The following is an 18079-nucleotide window of genomic DNA, read 5'->3' on the forward strand; positions in this document are numbered from 1 at the left end:
ATAATGAATTAAATCTCATTTAATCAATTATTAAATTTTCCAATTATTTATTTATTTCATAAATAAATAATTATCAACCATTATTAATTAATTCCATCACCATTAAATCATTCTCATTTATGGTGTGACCCTGTAGGTTCAATATTAAGTCGGTAGTAAAAATAAATAATAATAAAACTATTTTATCATTATTTATATAAATTCTCTAATTCATTAAATATGATTAATTAATTAATCATATTTATTCTACATCGTGAGGGATACTTCTCAGCATATCACGATACGAATTCACTGCTTAGAATACCAATAACCTATTCAGTGAGTAGTTACCGTACAATTAATTCCTTCTACCCTGTAATGTCACGATTAAATACAAGGCATGGAACTTGTGTCAAACCTATCTTATTTAATCACTTGCCTTCCCATTCACTATGCTTAGTTCTATTTAATGTAAATTAGAAACTCCTTTCTAATTTCATTCACTCTGGCCAGAGATTCCTGAACTAGCATAAGTGGATCAGCATTGAACATTCTCTTCCTTCACTGGAAGAGGTAGATCCTTTATTGATCATACACTATCTTCGTGTACAAATTCATATACCCAGTAGAGCCCTTATAATTTTCCCTTGAGACTAAGAACTAAACCAAAGCATAGTTCAGTGTACACAAGATGACTATGATGACCTCAAGTCTAAGGATACTTGTACATCTATCACTATGTGAACAACTGCTGACACGTGAGTGAACTCCATCAGTTGTTTAGCTGTGTGAGTCATGTTCAGTGAACTTATTCTATAATAAGCACCTACATACTAGCTATAGTGTCACCACACAAATGTCTATGAGAACATACATCATTCATAATGAAGCAAGCATAGTATGTACCGATCTTTGCGGATTATTAATTACCAGTTAGTAATCCTACGACCAGGAACTATTTAAGTTTAGAGTTATCATCTTTTAGGTCTCATTATTATGATCTCATCACAATCCATAAAAAGCTTTACTCTAAACTGTGGTATATCTTATTTAAACATTTAAATAGATAGAGCCCGTAATAAAAACAAAACAAGTCTTTTATTAATATCAATGAAATCAAAATAGATTACATAAAAGTTATTCCTAAATCCTCATACATGATTGGACTTAGGACATATCTCTTTCAATCCCTGATATTATTACCAAATCAAGCAAGAAAATCGGATAACCGTTGTTATCTTTTAGAGGCCATATGGATTGACCTCCGTTTGAATAAATGATGCTATTATGAAATTATGTATAGAATATCAAGGTGAGAATGGTTGAATAAGATACCCTATCAGGGATAGATGACTTGATTTATCCATGAAATTATGCAAGTACCTTTTTAAAGGTGGAATTAATGAAAGAACCTCGATAACTTGAGATGAACCTACGGGAATGCATAAGGTTGGCATTTCACCCTTAATAAGGACAGTATGAGTGTCAAATTATGAATTGGGAAGAATTAAAGTAACAACAATCTTTAAAGATCAGTGGAGAAAGTTTTTAAGAACTATATAGACAATGGTTCTAGTATTAGTAATGGTATCTTGATATGCCCTGTACCTAGGGAGTATAGGAGGACTGATTTAAGGATAACCTTGGAGAAGTTACAAAAAGAGAGGTGATATTTAAGTTTGTCCAAATTAGAAAATTTTGGTAAAGGAAATATGACGTAATAATAATAATGCCAAGTGGGGCATGTGTTAAACCGTGAGAAAGTATGGATCGAACCAGCAAAGGTCAAAATTATTCAAGGAAATTAGGACCCAAGATAAGAGACGTCCTAAGTATGATCGAGAGTCAGTCGTGATAATGTTAGCCTCTAAAGACCGAGGCAATAACTTATGGAAAAATGGTGATATATTTTTTTTCTTTCTCACCAAAGCTTAAGGAAGAACATTTTCATACAAGCAGTGATTGGAAATGAGGTAGAAAATTTAGTTGGAGATCGTTCAAAAGACATTAATTATAAGGAACTATTACTATCAAGAAAGGCCAATGAGGTGGCTGACACTCTAACTGTAAGAGAGAAATTATAGGTGCTCGTGCCAGAGGAATATAGTGATGAACGTTAAAGCCGTGAAGGTTGTATTATGGTGTGAAAGATTGACATTCCTTCTGATAATTGTGCGATACTAAACCGTAATAGTAGTTTGGTAAAGATTTAATTCATGTAATCGCCGTGAGCGGGGTATCTATCTTAGAGGGTCCTATCTTGAGATAAGCCGGGACCATGTTTCAAAAAGGACTAAACAAACCCTTGAGTTTAAGTCTTCTATTGAAGGCATATGATTAAGAATGGTATTAACCTGCTATTGTTGCTTTGATTGAAACTCTTTTGTAATTTTATCTGCTTCATGTCATATATGTACGTCGGGATCTGGAGTGTGCTTCATGAATCATGAATGGTGATTATGTTACCTCCTTAGAAGAATTTGATAGGACAGGTATGGACTCCGTATGGTTAGCTATTAAGATTCCAAGGAAAACAAATGACTACCGTAGGTCCGTGGTGGACTATAGTAATGCATCAACGATTCTTTGAATAATGAGACGATAACAACCGTGAGAGTTGTATTGTAAAGGATGTTAAGTTTGGGTACCACTAATTGGGTCGTGGTGATGTATAAGTTATCATTGATAGACTAATTAAGTCGATTATCTACCTATTGAATATTTCTTCCTTCTTATCGATAAAGAGTAGTATTACTATACGAAGAAGGTTGCGGTGTAGCAATGGATTCTAGTAACGATGATGTCTAGAATGAAATCCCAGATTCAATTTTCGATGTCGAGGGAGTTTCAAAGATGATTGTTTTTTTTAAGCTCGCGCAAGAGCATGGGTCCATAGAATGATGGACGGAATAGTAAATATTCAGGCACATGAATTGCGATGCTATAGTACTTGATGTTGAGATATATACATATATATGTTTTGTTCTCGTGTGATAAACCTTTATAGTTCAGAGGTAAACTCCAAGCCAGATGTTTTGTGGTAATATTTGTATATAATTCTCTTAAATTCTTTCTTTTCTCTTCTTTTCATTTTCGTGGAAACTGAGAAGAGCAACCCTTCCAAAAGGGGAGGTATAGCAGAATGACTATCTATCTGTGTGATAGAAGCCTAGTAGGATACCACATGTTGTTTAATTGCTTGGAAAGTACTAAAGGATGCCCACCTTCTGTACTAACTATGCAATAGAACAAGTGTTCATGATCATAGTGATCTCTCAATAAATTCTCTTACTTCTATATGATTGATTAAACTTTGGAAGATAGAAGAAGCTAGAAAAGGAGTAGTATAAGTATGGTGGTATTCGGAATGGAAACGCGTTCGTGATACTAAGGTTGACGCGTTTATTAAAAGGTTATAAAACTCTAGCGAGTAAAGGTATATCCAGAATAGTATTGTGTACGGAAGATAGTAATGATTGCAAACTGGAAAAGAATAAGTATTGAGAAGCGAAATCTGTAGAGCTAGATGATATAATGAGAGTCTGTGTGATAGACTTGAAAGAAATTTGGAATGATAACTTAGCAAGGATTGAGTTTTCTTACGACGATAGATGATATGACAGTTTTGGAATATCGCCTTACGAGGCCCTGTACGAAAAAAAGAAGAAGATGCCGATCTCCCTTATATTGGGATGAAGTTGGAGAGCGCAAGATGCTTAGGTCCAAAGTAGTCCAAATAACCAAGGACATAGTAGATCTAATCAGAGGACAGCTGGTAGCAACCCAAGATCGACTAGAGAAGTATGTCGGTTTGGCCCAAAAGGAGAAAGAGTATGAAGTAGGGAACCTAATATTGTTAAAGGTATTCCCTTGGAAAGGATTAATAAGGTTCAGAAAGAAAGGAAATCTAATTCCACGATTTAGTGGACCCTTGGAGATATTAAGACGTATTGGGAAGTTAGCATATGAGCAAGCCCTACCCTCGAACCTGTAGCGAGTTCATAACGTGTTCCACGTATCAATATTAAAGAAGCATAATCCGAATGTCGGACATATAGAAGAATATGAGGGAATAGACATGCAACCAGACTTGACCTATATGGAGCAACCACTAAGGGTTATGGATTGAGAGGAGCAAGTGCTTAGGAACAGGGTTATCAGACTAGTCAGAGTTTTGTGGTAAAACCACAATGTGGAAAAAAAATTGACTTGAGAGTTAGAAAGCGCAATGCTAGTAAAGCATCCCTAACCATTTTCTATCTGATTCCGGGACGGAATCCTTTTAAGAAGGGGAGACTGTAACAACCCCAATTTTTTGAAATATTTGAAACCCTGATGAATAGTAACTTTTTGCTGATGATGCTAATTAAGGAAAATTATCAAACCACACTATATAGGAGTACTGTTATGGAAATTCTGAATATTCATTCGAGGACTTATGACTCCTCTTATTTTATTTAATGAATATTAGTCTGAATATTCATTCGAGAACTTATGACTCCGCATATTTTATTTAATGAATATTAGTTTGAATATTCATTCGAGGACTTATGACTCCGCTTATTTTATTTAATGAATATTAGTTTGAATATTCATTCGAGACTTATGACTCCACTTATTTTATTAAATAATATTCTTTATTTTCTTAAAGAATAATGTTTCGTTATTTGTCAAGTATTCGAGAAATGATTGATATCGTCAATCATTCTTACCTTAAATATTTTCAGAAAGTTATTTTCGAAACTTTTACTTCATTTGCTTTGGTAAAAGCTATTCGTTATTGGAATATTATTTATAGCATAATATTAAGATATTCTTTGATTATCTTGGAATTGATTTATTCTATCAAATCATCCTTATTCCAGGCGCTTTCAAAAATATTTTTGAGTCTTAAAAATGATTTTAAAGGCTAGAGCGGATCCTAAAACTTGTTTTCAAATTTAATATTTTCCTTTCAAAGGGGACTTGAATACTCGCTAAAAAATCTGAGGGATCCAGCTCCGTGATATGTTTTTATATTTGCAACGAGGTTGTTGATTGATAAAAGGGTTTTTGATTAATTACCCAACACATGGGAAGTAAAATTCTTGGAATGAGTTTAATCCATTAACAGGCATCGCCTGGGAAATATTAGTGAGTTTTCCTTTCCAACTAGATACGGCTTCTTGGTGAAGCCGCATCAACAGGTTTCTACTTGGGGAAGGGGGAACGAGCTTTACGTTTCAGAGTCATGGATTTCATCTGAACTAGGAGTGGAGTAAGTGGTCGAGTGGTGCCGGCCCACCCTTATTATATTGGCCCAAATGGCCCGGAAGTTCCGCTAAGACGGTCCATTCCTTAGGAGTCCAGCGTTCGGTCGACAAGTAAATCCGACTTTTCTCCTCTACATGTAGAAAAATGCGGGGTTGCACTATTGCGACTGATCATTGTGAGTGGTCTTCCTAGCGCGGCAAACTCCCATAATGAGTTCATCATCCAGTTTGGATATTTCTGCAATACTACCCAGAGCATTTCGATAGAAAGGCTACGGCTCGGTGATTGTTGAGTGTTGTCAGGGTCAAATTGTTATAATGATGTTTCCATCGAATGAAGTATCTCGTAACTTCATTTCTTTTAAATGATATTTCAAGGATTGATTCTATTCAAGTCTTATCTTGTAATCTCATCTATGTGATGAACTTTTGACACTTATTATACCTTGAACGGCTCAAGTAGTAAGGTATAAGTATATTGGAGTATCTTGTGACTTCATCTTTTCAACTTATATCTAGTTAATGATTATCTTATGCATGACAAAGATTTTCAGAAAAATGTTGAGATAAGGTTAGATATATGAGATCACCTTGCAACAATATTTTTATACAGTTATAAACTGGAACTCTGTGTATATTATGCATGGAAGAGGATTTCCAAGATTTTGATAAATATGTATACATATATACTGGATATTTTGCGACTTGGTTGCGTTAATATCAAACTTGGTTCATTTCTACTTGATCAAGACTTTCATGATTTCTATGAGAATTCTCATAGATTGTTAATTATTATACATGTTATTTTGGTGGGCTTGTTGCTCACGCTTGCTTTATTCTTTCATCACACAACAATAGCTAGACAAGATGAACAAGACCAAGCTCCCAATTCGCGAGCGGATAGGAAACATTCCGCAGTTTCTGTAGGCATTGATGCCACTGTAGCTGAGGTAGATTTTACCAATAGGCTAGGTTTTCAACTGTTGATGTACTAGACTTATGTATATTTATGAATTATAATAATGGAAAAGAATATGTAAGTTTATTCAGAAACCATTTTGAGGTGTAATGACTTATAATTTTGGAATAAAGTGACTTGTTTTAGTTTTGGTATTCTTCTCTGAGACTATAACTTGTGGTGTGTGTGTATATTCTGGGGTCACAGTATGCAGTAGTTGGTTATTTATTAAGATTGAGTGTTATAAGGGAAATGGAACTCGTGACTACCCGGATCCCTCACCCCGGATTTGGGGGTGTTACAATACTTTCTCTGCACAGAATTTATATAGAAATGCATCTTGAATTCTATCCTATTGTCTGATCTGATCTTTCTAACATGTAATTTCACTTCCAACTCAATCTTCTTTATATTATCAACTATCAATTGTGGTGCTTCATCCTTTGATTGCAAGAACAACACCCATGTATACTTGGAGCAATCATCGACTATCACTAAAGCATATCTTTTCCTTGATAGTGACAGTACATTCACTGGACCAAATAAATCTTTATGAATTAACTGAAGAGGTTCAGTTATACTTGTCATTTCCTTGTTTCTATGTGATGTTTTCTTTGATTTCCCCTTTTCACATGCTTCACAAAGTCCTTTTTGACAGAATTCCATCTGTGGTAGTCCTCTCACCAATTCTCTTTTAACCAGAGAGTTCATTGTCTTGAAGTTCAAGTACGAGAGTTTCTTGTGCCATAGCCAACTTTGTTCTGATGAAGCTTTGCTATAGAAACATCTCATTACTCCATCACAGGTAGACTTCAAGTTAGCTACGAACAAATTACCCTTCCTTACTCCCTGTAAAGAAAGCTTCTCATCTTTCCTGTGAGTAATCAAACATCTTTCTGGTCTAAAATCAACATTGTATCCTTTGTCACAAAACTGACTAACGCTCAGAAGATTATGCTTCAATCCTTCCACAAGAGAGATGTTTTCAATGATGACATTCCCAATTTCAAAATTTCCATGTCCCTTAGTAAATCCTTTGCTTTCATCTCCAAAGGTAACTATAGGGCCAGCTTTCTCAACCACACCTGTGAGCAGGGACTTTTCTCCTGTCATGTGCCTAGAACAACCACTGTCCAGAATCCACATTATCTTTTCCTTTCATACTTTACCCTGCAAACACAGATTGATTAAGAAGACTTTGGTACCCAAGTTTTCTTGGATCCTGAAGGTTTAGGGGTAGAGATAGAATCAATAAATGAAACCTTAATAGGCTTAGCTTTCACTTTAACTGACTCCTTCTCTGTGCTAGTCTCAGCAGAGTTGTCAGACTTAGAGATATGAGGTACTACAGTCTTGGCCTGCGTGTGTTCATTACTCATGCTTGTCTTAATGTCAGTGCAAGTGTTGGCAGTTGCATGAAAAGCCTTGAAATATTCAGACATGGTAATAAATGCACATGACATACAACCAACTATGCCACAGGGCTCATGAAAACTAGGCATGTTAGGCATGGAAGGCACATTAGAAGTTGCAACATATTCTACTTTAGCTTTTGTGCATGCATGTGTAACGTGTGCAGCAGAATTGCAATTATTACATAACTTTCTAGTTGTAGATGAGGAAGATGCAAAATCAGATTTCTTATTTACACATATCTTGCTATTTCTGTTCTTCTTAGCCTTAACCTTAGCACTCTCACCAGTCTTAGAGTTATCTATTGGGTCTGGTTTCTTAAGTGTGTCAGGTTCTTTCATATCCACCTTTTTACCTAGGTCAGCTTTGGATTTAGCTTTACAAGCTGGAGCCTTAGGAGTCTTAGGGGATTCCTCTACCTTCTCTTTCTCTTTATCCTCAGCAATCAATTCCTCATTGATTAGCAAACTTACATCATCTTTAATAACATATGGTACCTTATCTGAGACAAACATGTTAATCTCAGATGTACCACTATGCTTCTTACTGTTCAGCTTAGAATAGTCAAGTCCTATTGAAGTCTTAGATTTGAATCTTTGACTATCTATTATCTCCTTCTGAGTCAAAGTTGCATTCTTAAAAGCATGTAATTTCTTTTCTAAATCAACAATTTGGGTTCTAAGAATGGCTTCTATGTCTGCGTTGTACTTAACCTTATTCTCTAGATATTCATTCTTTTGTTTAAGGTCTTCTAATCTAACTACAAGCAATTCTAGTTCTTTATTTCTAGAGGTTAAACTCTCAGTTTTAAGATCTAACTTATCATTTTCAAGTTTATATGCAAGAATGCTTGTATGAACATTATACAATTCTAAAGTAAGTTCATGCATAGTAGATTTATATTCCGACACAGACATATCAATAGTGGTAAGTTCAGGAACCTGAGATGATTTTGGTGATTCCTCTGCAGAGTCTTCCATAAGAACTAGATTCGCATACTCTTCCTCTTCATCCGAAGCAGTATCATTCCAGCTTTTTCCTTCAGCAATATATGCTCTTCCCTTTTCCTTAACCACATAAGCATTCAGCTTCTGTTTCAGCTTCTCATTTGCCTCTTCAGATCTTCATAACTTTCCTTCTTTTCATAGGAATCTTTTCTTTTAGCTGCCTTGGGCTTTCTACAATTAGATGCAAAGTGTCCCAACTTATTGCAGTTGTAACATCTTGTTTTGCTCTTGTCTACCCAACTTGATGTTGGGTTCCGAAGGCATAAAACGCAGCGGATAAACGTAAATAAAACAAAAATTCGAAACCCAAAAACAGGATCCATGTATAATTATGGGCAGATTATGGAGATAACGAATCATACCTTTCAAGAGATTAACTTTTACGAACTCAACGGAGATCCTAGCTATCACGCTTTGTGTCTACCTCTCGGAGAAACACCTCTATGGTATCCACACGAGCACCTTCAAGAACGTCTCACGAACTTGACTACGGAATGGATGTACTAGCCTCCTTCTTGACGATCTGAATTGCCTCTGCCTCTCTTTGCTGCTAGGGTTTTCTTAAAAAACGTTCAAGCCTCTTTAACCTCTCATTATCTATTTATAATGACTGATTAAAAAGGCCCATAATAGCAAAGCCCAACCCTAGTAGGTATTGGATTAAATAATAAAAACGAATTTCTATTATTTAATTAATAACTAAGTCATACTTAATTATTATGGGCAAAAACATTCCTTTTAATTCGAATTTATATTATCTCAATTAAGTCTTACTTAATTATAATAAAATTCAAATAATCATCAATTAATTTAAATCCATAATTTAAATTAACTATTCCATTAAGTGCTCTATTTGTGCGACCCTATAGGCTATTATTTAATTGGCAATAATTTTATTCTCTAATAAAATTATAAACAATGAGCGGTATCTAGTAATACATCATTGTTACCCAATTAAACAATAATTAAATCGTGATTAGATAAAACCTTTCGTGATTAATGTTTTTTCGTGTAATATAATCCCTTTAACCATACATATTATAGATTAAACTCGAGGCATGTATTTAGTCATCCTCTTCAACATTTAATCTGGGTTTACTTGATGCATGAGTAGATTATTGAAACAAATCATTATTTGAGCATGGCCATGCTTTTATAATCTCACTCAATCAAGAGGCCAATAATATCTCTCCTAATTATAGGAGGGTTAAATCCTTTATCTATCATTCATATTTCTCATACGACTCATGATATACCCGATGTCCACTTTTATCATCACCCGATCAAAAGTAACTTTTAATGTAGTCAAAGTATATTAATCCTCGTATAGAAATATAATGATTTCAAGTCAAAGGATCGTTACACCATTATCACTGTGAGTCTTTCTTATGACTTTATTAAACATGAAGAATCTCACTGTGGGTCTGTCCAGTACCATGTACTCTCACATGTACCTATGTATTGACTTCAGTATCCCCATACTTATAACCAATGAGATGTGGTTATCTTGTCAAACAACATACTAGTCTATCTATGTATTATTATTGTCCTATATAATAATACTCGACTAGGGACCTTTAAGAATATGATATATTATATAATCTCAAGTTCAAGTCATGTACTTAAACTATACAATTTGTATCATGATTCTAAGGACATTTATTATGCTAACAAAATATCGCAGTAATTAAGGTCATAATAAATACATTTATTGAATGATCAACTGACATAAAGATAAAAGAATAATGTATTGCCTCTAGGGCACCTACACTAACAATCTCCCACTTGCACTAGAGCCAATCACCCATATATCTAATACCCATGGAACTAGTGTGACCATCGTGCTTCTGCTGCGACAAGCCTTTGGTCAGTGGGTCTGCAATGTTATCATTTGTGTGCACTTTACATATGTGTATATCACCCCTTTCATTAATCTCTCGAATAAGGTGAAATCTCCTGAGTATATGTTTAGCCCGGGAGTGTGATCTAGGTTCTTTAGCCTGTGCAATGGCTCCATTATTATCGCAGTATAGATCAATGGGATCTGCGATCGATGGAACCACTCCCAAAACAGAAATGAACTTTCGAATCCAAACGGCCTCCTTAGCTGCTTCACAAGCTGCAATGTACTCAGCCTCCATTGTAGAATCAGCTACTGTTTCTTGCTTTGAACTCTTCCAGCTTACAGCACCTCCGTTTAGACAAAACACAAAACCAGACTGTGATACAGTATCATCTCTGTCTGTTTGGAAACTTGCATCGGTGTAACCTTTTACAACGAGTTTCTCTTCTCCTCCATACACCAAGAATGAATCTTTAGTTCTTTTCAGGTACTTAAGAATATTCTTAACTGCCGTCCAGTGACCTTCACCCGGATTAGACTGGTATCTGCTCGTCATGCTCAAAGCATACGAGACATCTGGGCGAGTACATACCATTGCATACATGATAGATCCAATTGCTGAAGCATATGGAACTTTATTCATGTGGTCCTTCTCATCCAATGATTTCGGACATTGGTCCTTAGAGATCGTTATCCCTTGAGACACAGGGACATATCCCCTTTTTGCATTTTGCATTCCAAAACGATGCAAAACCTTATCAATGTATGTGCTCTGACTTAGACCGATCAACCTTCTAGATCTTTCTCTATAGATCCTCATTCCTAGAATGTAGGATGCCTCTCCTAAGTCTTTAATGGAGAAATTGCTCCCTAACCACGTCTTAACAGCCTTTAGAGAAGGTATGTCATTCCCCATTAGTAGTATATCATCAACATATAGTACTATGAATGCCACATAGCTCCCATTAACCTTCTTGTAAACACACGGTTCATCTTCGTTTTGAACAAAGCCATACTCTATGACTATTTCATCAAAACGGATATTCCATCTCCTAGAGGATTGCTTCAATCCATAAATGGATCGACGCAATTTACATACCTTGCCAGCATTCCTTGGATCGACAAAACCCTCAGGTTGTGTCATGTACACATCCTCTTCAAGGCTTCCATTAAGGAAGGCTGTTTTGACATCCATTTGCCAGATTTCATAATCATGGAATGCTGCAATGGCAAGTAAAATCCTTATAGACTTGACCATAGCCACTGGTGAGAAAGTTTCATCATAGTCAATACCATGAATTTGTTTGAAACCTTTTGCAACCAGCCTAGCTTTATAGGTCTGAACATTTCCATCCATGCCCTTTTTCTTCTTAAAAACCCATTTGCACCCTATGGGTTTTACCCCTTCAGGTGGATCAACCAAAGTCCATACTTGGTTTTCGTACATGGAATCTATCTCGGATTTCATGGCTTCAAGCCATCTCTTAGAGTCTGGACTGTTCATAGCATCTTGGTATGTGAGAGGCTCATCTTCATCTATGAGCATCAAATCACCACACTGAGTCATGAGAAATCCATATCTCTCTGGCTCATGGCGAAATCTACCAGATCTACGAACAACCTGTGTTTGTTGAGCATTATCATTATTCTGCTCTTGTTCCACTTCAGGTTCAATGCTATTTTGCGGTTCTCGATCTTCATCGAGATCTATAGTTCTCCCACTGTTTCTTTTGGAAACAAAATCTCTTTCCATGAAGACAGCATCTCGAGCAATAAACACTTTCTGCTCAGAAGGACTATAAAAATAATACGCCTTTGTTTCATTAGGGTATCCTACAAAAATGCACTCTTCGGATTTAGGTCCAAGCTTGTCAGATTCTTGACGTTTCACAAATGCCTTACATCCCCAAACTTTCATAAAGTTCATGCCTGACCGTTTCTCTTTCCATATCTCATATGGAGTCTTTTGAACCTTCTTAGTAGGAACACGGTTAAGTGTGAAAGCTGCTGTTTCTAGAGCGTAACCCCAGAAACTAATTGGAAGATCTGCATGACTCATCATCGATCGCACCATGTCCAACAAGGTGCGATTTCTCCTCTCTGAAACTCCATTCCATTGAGGTGTTCCTGGCGGAGTGAGTTGCGATACAATACCACACTCTTTCAAATACTCTCTAAATTCGGTGCTTAAGTATTCACCCCCACGATCGGATCGTAAGATCTTAATACTTGCATCTCCGCCAATTTGCTTCTCTACTTCAACCTTGTATTCTTTAAATTTTTCAAAAGAATCGGATTTGTTCTTCATAAGATATACATATCCATATCTACTGAAATCATCAGTAAATGTTATGAAGTAGTAGTAGCCTCCTCTAGCCATTACACGCATTGGGCCACATACATCACTATGTATTAGCTCCAGACGTTTAGTGGCCCTTTGACCCTTACCAGTGAAAGGGGCTTTAGTCATCTTACCAAGCAAACAAGATTCGCATTCTTGGTATGATTCAAAATCAAACTTATCCAAGTATCCATCCTTATGTAATTTGGATATGCGTTTCTCATTTATGTGGCCTAGACGACAATGCCAGAGGTATGTTTGATTTGAGTCATTTATTTTAAGTCGTTTGTTTTCTATATTACAGACAGGGTTATCTAAATCAAGAACATATAAACCATTAAATAAACGCGCAACACCATAGGTTAAATCATTCAAAGCAAAAGAGCAACTGTTGTTCTTTATTGTAAACGAAAAACCTTTCTTGTCCAAACAAGAAATAGAAATAATGTTTCTGCGAATCGCAGGCACGTAAAAACAGTCTTCTAGTTCTAAAACAAGCCCAGAGGGCATAGATAAATAATAAGTCCCTACAGCTAAAGCAGCAACTTTTGCTCCATTGCCTACTCTTAGGTCCACTTCTCCCTTAGCCAGAGTTCTACTTCTCTGCAGGCCCTGCACATTTATACAAATGTGAGAAGCACATCCAGTATCAAATACCTAGGATGTAGAAATAGACAAATTGACTTCTATAACATAAATACCTGATCCAGAAATCTGAACTGCTTTCTTTTTCTTCAGATCCTCCAAGTAAATTGGACAGTTTCTCTTCCAGTGACCATCTTTCTTACAGTAGTGACATTCACCCTTGGCCACACCACCTTTAGGCTTTAAAGCCTGTTTGGGACCTGACTTTGGCTTGGTTGTAGAATCAGATCCAATCTTCTTCTTACCCTTCCATTTTCCCTTCCCTTTGGCCTTACCTTTATTTCCCACCATCAGTATGGGAGCAGGTTCAGCTGTCTTCATGTTGGTCTCATATGTTCTCAACATATGCAACAATTCAGTAGGTGTTTTGTCAAATTCATTCATATTGTAGTTCACAACAAACTGAGTGAATTTGTTGTTCAAAGAATTCATGATTAGGTCAATACCAGTTTCCGGACCAATCGGGAAACCCAAAGTTTCAAGGTACTCAATGTAACCAATCATCTTCAGAACATGTGGGCCAACTGGTTCACTCGCCCCTTGTTTGCAATTAAAAAGTGACTTACTCGTGTTGAACCTTTCTTGACGAGTTTGGCTTGCAAACATGCTTTGCAAGTGCTCATTGATAGTATATGCATCCATATGCACATGTTGTCTTTGAAGCTCAGCACTCATAGTTGCCAACATAAGACATGCAACATCATTTGCATCATTCTCATCCTTTGTGCGTGCTGCTCGTTCATCAGCAGTAGCACCCTCAGGAAGGGGGCCTGGAGGAGGAATATCAATGACATGAAGCTTGCGCTCCTGCCTAAGGACAATCCTCAAATTCCTCTGCCAGTCTAGGAAGTTGTTTCCTCCTGTCAGCTTGTCCTTCTCAAGGACTGAACGTACGGATAGTGTGTTTGTGTTGTTTGCCATTACTCAGTATCTACAATAATTAAAGCGCAAAATAAACATTAGATTGTCTGAGTTAAAATTTTATGTTCATATGATTATGATATATTCGTAATATATCTCCCACTATTTTTTTTTTTTTTTTTTTTTTTTTATCAAATTAATAGCCCTAACTATTAATTCGGAAAGTATATCCCATAAATCTTTCTAGTGAGCCAAGATCCATATTTCGTCATGTTCTAAGTCAACCACTGGTATCCTTAAAACATGATTATTTAGGTAGACAACAGTTGTCAATTATATCATATATAATTCTTGGATAATTTGGTGAACAACAATTGATCTTATCTATCTAATAGATTTTTAACCAAACTCTATGCTTCTAAGTTCATAATAGTTGAATATAACCGTTTATATTCACCTTATTATGATGACTCAGTTAAGTTAGACCCAATGATACAACGTCCGAATATAACCGTTTATATTCGTCGCATTTCACCATGATAGATAGGAGTCCCCTGCCACTGACAGCCCTTCCCCTTATCGATCTAGGATTTAATGAGTGTTCATTCATTGGAAAGCATCTGATTAAAACTTAATATTTTTACTTAGGGATTTTAATTTAGAACGATCATGATCCCATCATAAAGAGATTCCCAATTTTTCCTTGAATAAAATACTTCAAATCAATACTCGTCAATGGTTTGATTTCCAGGTAGTGGAGGAGTCACATCGGTCTCGCTTAAAACCCACAGCCTTACAAGTTCTATGAACCCGTTGTTGACAAAATCGCCCCATGTCAGAAATAAAGAAAATTCGTATTTTATTCCGTGTTTCATAAACACGAGAATCTCATGATCGTTTGTTAATTTTAAATCTTGAGTCGTTACAGATTTTATCTTGTTTAAAGGCATGGCATGGGTGATGTATCTAATACATACATACATCATTAATCTAATTAAAACATGCATTTTTCTACTCTACACATACTATTTATACATCATATGAAAAGTACGTAAAGTAAACGTGCAATAGTTATGGCCCAATCCTATGTGATCTTTTCAGGCTAATGAAAAGATCAAGGTCAATCTATGGTGTAAAAATAACTATTACATATGTCTTCTCTATTGCTTCCATTGTCTCCTTGGCCTCCATAGGATGCCTCCTCTTTCCCTTGTCCTTCTAGGATGTTACATTAAGAATTATACTAATGAACTTACAAAAGAACTCGAGTTACATTCGAGATAAAACAACTACAAATAGAAAACGACATGCAAGTCGTATTTATTACAAACCAAAAGAATAAACCATTACAACTAAGGTCTTAAGGCCATAACTATGCACCATGCTCAGTAACCATTAAAGAACATGATAGATCATATAAAGATGATATACTATTTATCACTTATCATGATCCAATCAAGAATAATAAATAAGTAAAGCATATGTCATAAGCACAAATTAAAAACGAAACCCTAACCACGCGGTTCGACCTCCGCGGTGAGGTCGCTGGGGGGGTTCGGGGGGGCAGCGAGCCCCCCGATGGCGGAAATTTTTGCAAAATCAAGTATCAGAATACTAGAAAAACATGTATCAGAATACTATTCCAGAAGCCTGTATCAGTATACACACGATCCATATCCCAGTTACCAAAAACGTGTATCAGTATACATATTTTAAGAGATCGCATACATATGAGTTATGGCAGATCTTAAACATACTAGTATCATCATATAGATCATTAACAGATTCATCATATCATTCATATAACATAACTGTTATCATGGCAGACTCATATAACATAACTGTTATCATGGCAGACTCATCACACATGCATACTTGTAAAAATACAGTAAACACGTAACCAAATCAGCCCCTTATACACGTAGCTCTGATGCCATTGTTGGGTTCCGAAGGCATAAAACGCAGCGGATAAACGTAAATAAAACAAAAAATTCGAAACCCAAAAACAGGATCCATGTATAATTATGGGCAGATTATGGAGATAACGAATCATACCTTTCAAGAGATTAACTTTTACGAACTCAACGGAGATCCTAGCTATCACGCTTTGTGTCTACCTCTCGGAGAAACACCTCTATGGTATCCACACGAGCACCTTCAAGAACGTCTCACGAACTTGACTACGGAATGGATGTACTAGCCTCCTTCTTGACGATCTGAATTGCCTCTGCCTCTCTTTGCTGCTAGGGTTTTCTTAAAAAACGTTCAAGCCTCTTTAACCTCTCATTATCTATTTATAATGACTGATTAAAAAGGCCCATAATAGCAAAGCCCAACCCTAGTAGGTATTGGATTAAATAATAAAAACGAATTTCTATTATTTAATTAATAACTAAGTCATACTTAATTATTATGGGCAAAAACATTCCTTTTAATTCGAATTTATATTATCTCAATTAAGTCTTACTTAATTATAATAAAATTCAAATAATCATCAATTAATTTAAATCCATAATTTAAATTAACTATTCCATTAAGTGCTCTATTTGTGCGACCCTATAGGCTATTATTTAATTGGCAATAATTTTATTCTCTAATAAAATTATAAACAATGAGCGGTATCTAGTAATACATCATTGTTACCCAATTAAACAATAATTAAATCGTGATTAGATAAAACCTTTCGTGATTAATGTTTTTTCGTGTAATATAATCCCTTTAACCATACATATTATAGATTAAACTCGAGGCATGTATTTAGTCATCCTCTTCAACATTTAATCTGGGTTTACTTGATGCATGAGTAGATTATTGAAACAAATCATTATTTGAGCATGGCCATGCTTTTATAATCTCACTCAATCAAGAGGCCAATAATATCTCTCCTAATTATAGGAGGGTTAAATCCTTTATCTATCATTCATATTTCTCATACGACTCATGATATACCCGATGTCCACTTTTATCATCACCCGATCAAAAGTAACTTTTAATGTAGTCAAAGTATATTAATCCTCGTATAGAAATATAATGATTTCAAGTCAAAGGATCGTTACACCATTATCACTGTGAGTCTTTCTTATGACTTTATTAAACATGAAGAATCTCACTGTGGGTCTGTCCAGTACCATGTACTCTCACATGTACCTATGTATTGACTTCAGTATCCCCATACTTATAACCAATGAGATGTGGTTATCTTGTCAAACAACATACTAGTCTATCTATGTATTATTATTGTCCTATATAATAATACTCGACTAGGGACCTTTAAGAATATGATATATTATATAATCTCAAGTTCAAGTCATGTACTTAAACTATACAATTTGTATCATGATTCTAAGGACATTTATTATGCTAACAAAATATCGCAGTAATTAAGGTCATAATAAATACATTTATTGAATGATCAACTGACATAAAGATAAAAGAATAATGTATTGCCTCTAGGGCACCTACACTAACACTTGACTTGTAGCCTCCTCTGAAGCTTGACCCTAATGAGTAGCCTCCTTACTGAAATCTCTCTGATGAACCCCTTGGTTTATAGTTGGGTTTCCTTCTGAATCTAACATGACTAAATTTTGCAGCCATGTATGCCATAGATTTATCCTCCAACTGTTCAAGTTCTTCCTGAGTGTAAAACTCACTTTCTTCCTCTGGCTCACCATGAGCAATTTCAGCTACAACAATTTCATTAATTGTTGAAGAGGGTGCAACCTTGACTTCTTGGGTTTCAGGTTCATGAACTACAAGTGCAGTGGTTTTTGCAAGTGT

This window comes from Apium graveolens, chromosome 5, assembly GCF_009905375.1.
Source record: "Apium graveolens cultivar Ventura chromosome 5, ASM990537v1, whole genome shotgun sequence".
In the NCBI taxonomy this organism is placed as follows: Eukaryota; Viridiplantae; Streptophyta; class Magnoliopsida; order Apiales; family Apiaceae; genus Apium; species Apium graveolens.